The 4,932-nt window shown below is 50.4% G+C and overlaps 1 pseudogene across 1 annotated transcript; it reads right to left on the reverse strand.

The window, feature by feature from the left end:
• Positions 1 to 1,074: 1,074 nt before the first annotated feature.
• On the reverse strand, positions 1,075 to 3,829 carry LOC311629457 (annotated as a pseudogene). The gene has a single exon. The product of its transcript is annotated as an uncharacterized misc_RNA (transcript).
• Between the last annotated feature and the right edge of the window lie 1,103 nt (positions 3,830 to 4,932).

Consider the following 4,932-nt stretch of genomic DNA (forward strand, 5'->3'; position numbering starts at 1 on the left):
GATTGCCCCTCACCACCTCTTCCTTGGCCCCACCACCATGGCTTTGTCCAAAAAAACATCTGGAAAGTTGTCTGGAAGTTGTTCGGACTGATTAGCATATTAGCCTTTAATTAGTATAGAATGATTTCAGAAACATCAATGATGAGAGAAAATCATTGATTGGCTGCTTCCTGCATGCCCCATGCTGGGGATCAATACCACAACCCAGGCATGTGCCCCTGTCTGGGAATTAAACTCTGGGCCCTTCAGTGCTCAGGCAGAGGCTCTATCCACTGAGCAATACCAGCCAGGGCTACACTTTCCCTTTCCACTGGGATGTGTTCTGTGTGCTGGAGCTGAAACACTGAAGCTGTCTCACTGGGGCAGAATGGGGTACACTGGGCAGCTCAGGGCAGAACGGGGTGCACTGGGATGGAGCAGGTAGAGAACCCCAAAAGCTGGAGAGGGGCCTTGTTTAACAGCCGCACTGTTTCGTGGCAGTGCTGTGTCACAGTTGAGCGGCCACACTATTGGGCTGTGCCGCGGTCAGCGGGAGTTTACACAACTAAGCTGTCTGCACGGATAGCTCCCTCCTCACCACACCCTCAAGCCGGGGGCTCCTCTTAGGGTTGACATGACACTACCCTTGGTTGGTAGCCCTATTGGTCATTTTGGAAAGAGAAGTGGGTAATCCTGATTCTACATGAATGCTCCAATTTCTTAAGTGGGCAGATAATGCGAACTTCAGATGTTTGGGCCAAACCAGATAGGTGGTCAGGCCTGGTGTCCAGCAGTGGGCTCAGCCAGCTGTAAAGGGACCCTAGGTGTCTGGCAGGTGAAGCAGGTGGGGGTGTGTTTGGGTAATTCCAACGTCACCCTACTTGGTGTGTTTTTTCCACTGACCACAATTATACTCTGTTGGCAGCACAGATAGGTATTAGCAGAACTATATCTTCATAGAAGTGGACAGTATGTAGCCACTCTATATGGGGAACTGTGAGCACTTAATCATCAGCGGGATCTTTCAGTTTCTTTGCTTTGTTTTGTTAATTAGAATAAGCTTTATTACATCAAGTAATAAACACATACAACGATGCAAACACTATTGGTCACTTTCTTCCAGATGTTTTGATCCACTGATGGGAAAGGCAGAACTGAAATCTACATGCATCCTTAGGGGTCCTTGCCAGGCGAGGTTCGATAAGTTGCTTTCTTCTGTATTTATAACTTGTGCATTTTAAAGATTGACTTCAAAGTATTAATAGTCATGCAAATGCTTAAGCAAAAAAAAAAAAAAAGTTACGTTGAGCAGAACTTACACTGTGTGGCGAACGGGCACTGGCTACTGAAGCACTGCCTCCGGGGTCACTGACACACACCTCAGCACTGGGTCAGCTCAGAAGAGAAACAGAGAACCACTGAGTAACAGACATGTATCAGAAGAGACCCAGGGGTTTCTGACCCAATGCTTAGAAAAACACAAACCCCCCAGGGTAGTTCCTAACTAATATGTAAACCTAATAACTGCGAAACCTTCTCCATCTCAGCCAGGTTCGAGCCTGAAGAACCACGGGAGGTGCAGGGGGAGGAGAAACCAAGCTGTTACCATTTGAAACCAAGTTTCATCTGAACAGGGGGCAGGAGCTGTCACTTCTTGGAAGAAGACGGAAAGCCTTTGGTGCTGACTCGGAGTCTCGGACCTGGCATTGGCTCCGTCTGGGCCAAGCACTCCCGCACCAGCCCCCCTTCCCCCCAGTGGATGCCTCATTTCAGTCCCTCCATCGTGCTCTTGCTGCCCGCATACGTGGATCTCCTTCCCCAGCTCTTCCTTGATGGCCAGCAGCTCAGCATATTTGCTCTGGGGCACCTGGCAGTTCCCTGTTCCCTGCGTGTAGCCTAAAGATGGCGGTCCGTAGTTACTCAGCAGCTGGCGGTACTGGGAGGACATCGCCATGCTGGTGGAAGGCGGGTGGAAGCTCCCCGTGGAGTTGAGGGAGGCGGTGGGCATGTGCACGGCCCAGTTCAGTTTGTAAGACATCCGCCCCGGGCGGGCGGCGGCGGCGGCGGCGGCGGGCGGCAGGCGGCGGGCAGGCTGGGCAGCAGCAAGGTGGGCCCGGTGTCCGTGCGCCCATCTGTGTGCCCTTCCGTGCTCCCACGCACTTTCTGTGGACAGCTCAGGCCACACCCGCAAATATGGCTGTCCCTTACCCTGACACGGCCGCAATATCATGATCTTTCAGTTTCTTGATGTTCTGCTCTGCCACTCAATTTCTTTCTGCAGACGCTCAATCTCCTTTTTATGATGAGTGATCTCTTCTTCATGTTGTTTCTTCCAGGCTGCCAGCTGTTCTTTAGTTCACTCTTGGCAGTATCATTCCTCCCCAGCCTTCTCTTTTTGTGAAGGTCCCTCAGGCTTCCCAGATCACACCCGCCTCAGAGAGGAAATTCGCTGATGGTTGGCAGCCAAAGCTTCCGGTTTGCATGGTCCTCACTCCTCACACTCCCAGCAGCAGATGTGGAGATTGCCATGGTTGTCAGTGCCTCCCAGCTCCGGACACCCACTTGGTTTTAAACGCAAACCCGCCTTGGGCAGCCCTTGAAGGTCTTTTTTCCTTCTGCCTGCTCACATTCAAGTGCCGCAGCGCTGGTCCACTGGTGCCTGGCCTGCCCTCTTAAGATTGCCCTTGCAGGACTACTAAGGAAGCCAGTTCCACCCGCTCCCAAAGCTGCGTGTGCAGCCTCCTCCTGCCGGGAACCAATTCCAGCATGTAATCATTATAAGAGTTCCATCAAAAGGTTGATGGGACTTGGATGGCTCAACAAGGGTGAGCCACATATGCAGTTCGCCTGTTGAAAACAGCTAAACCGCACTTCCCCCAAACCTGAATAAGATTGTTAACTGCCAGACAGCTCAGGGCATTTTATTGCCTCCTGTTGGCCAAACACCTGAACAGCGTCAGGCTATTCCCCAAACTGACAATGCTTCTGTAACCCTACCCTTTGAAGTGTATTATCTCCACCTTGCCTTAGGACAAATTGTGTTGAATAAAAGCATGGATCCTTGGTCAAGGTAGGAGTCTTTAGCTCCCTTAAGAGGGAGGGAGTCCTCTGACCCCCAATGCCTTTCAAAATTATCTTTCGTCTCCAGACTCTTTAATCATCTATGTGCAGCCCCTTTCTCCAAAATGCTGACCCCTTTGTAAGGCTGGGAAAGGAACCCAGCATAATGATGCCCGTATGAGAGACGCCAGCATCCTCCTGTCGGTCATGACCCGTTACAGGTCATGGCCTAATTGGCGTATTCTCTATCTATCTACTATCTATCTACACACACACTATATTGTGATCTAATTCATATTTATACATACACTGAGTGGCCAGATTATTATGATCTCTGAACCCATAATAATCTGGCCACTCAGTATATATATTTTAAAGGCCCGGTGCATGAATGTGTGCATGGATGGGGTCCGGCCAGCCTGGCCAAGGGGAGGGAACATGGGCAGTTGACCGGTCTGCCTGCTGGTCATATTCCTGGTCGAGGGAACAATTTGCATATTAGCCTTTTATTATACAGGCTATACACTAAGTGGCCAGATTATTATGGGTTCAGAGATCATAATAATCTTGCCACTCAAGTGTATACTAGGGGCCTGGTGCATGAAATTCATGAATTGGGGGGGGTCCCTCAGCCGAGCCTGCACCCTCTCTAATCTGGGACCCTTGGGGGATGTCCAACTGTCTGACCAGCAGTTAGACATCCCTTTCACAATCCAGGACCACTGGCTCCTAACCGGTCACCTGCCTCCCTGATTGCCCCCAACTGCCCTCCTCTGCCAGCCTAATCACCCCAACTGCCTCTGCCTTGGCCCCTGCCACCGTGGCTTTGTCTGGAAGGACATCTGGAAGGATGCCTGGTCTAATTAGGATATTGCTCCCCCCACACACACACACACACTAGTACACACAAACATTGTGTGTGGGGACAGGATTTTTCTGATATTGAAAAGTATTAGTGGATTGTGAAATCATAAAAACAAAACATCAGTGCATCCCACAGAGTAATGATATATATTAGTGTTTAAAATGTTGGCTTCAGAGAGGTAAGCACAGTACTTGCATCCTCCCACATCACATCAAAATTACAACTAAAATACAGAACAACCATCATTCAGAACCACCTGAAAGCTGGCTGATTGGAGGACCTACAACTAGAGAAGTAAAGAAGAAAGTGCACTGAGCCTGGTAGGAGGGGCAGAGGCGCAGAACAGGCTGGTCGGATACCCACACGTGGATTGTTTTGAATTAGGAGGGATGTCTTAGCTGCAGAGGCCTCCCATGAGCAGCAAGGGGTCTCAGTCCCACACCACACCCTCAGCCCAGCTTCAGTGCTGGGAAGAGAAGACCCTCTAAAACCTAGCAGGGATTGTGGCTGAGTGTCATGGAGGATGCTGGAGACCCAGGCAGTTCCTCTTAAAGGGCTGGTGCATGGACTTACTAGTACCTGGACTCCCTCCCTCTGTGCTCCAGCTCTGGGGCAATAGCTTGAAAGGATCCAGAAACATATAGGAAGGAACTAAATTATCTGACATCAGGGCAAGAACTTGGGGGCAGCTTTCTCTCAGTCAGGGGTCCTAATAGGAGTCATTGTTCTTGTGCTGAGACCTTCCCCATCAGAGTCACAGAGCCAACTGGCAGGCACCATATCTGAGTCTCCATCAACCTGGCCCTCACTACTCACTCTGCCCTGGTGATTCCCTGAGACGCCTCCTCACACAATTTGCAGCCTTACCCAACTATTTGCAGCTGCTTTTTCCATATGCGTGGCCTGTCCTGGCTCACATGTCAGACTTTCCTAAAATCTCTCAAACAAATAGCAGCTGGGCTCAGCATGCACCATACCACTGGATAAGTGGCCTCAAGTCCACCACTAGCAGCACCTGCCTTGATTCA

This window comes from Pipistrellus hanaki (genome assembly GCF_964339955.1).
Source record: "Pipistrellus hanaki genome assembly, chromosome: 10".
Lineage (NCBI taxonomy): Eukaryota > Metazoa > Chordata > Mammalia > Chiroptera > Vespertilionidae > Pipistrellus > Pipistrellus hanaki.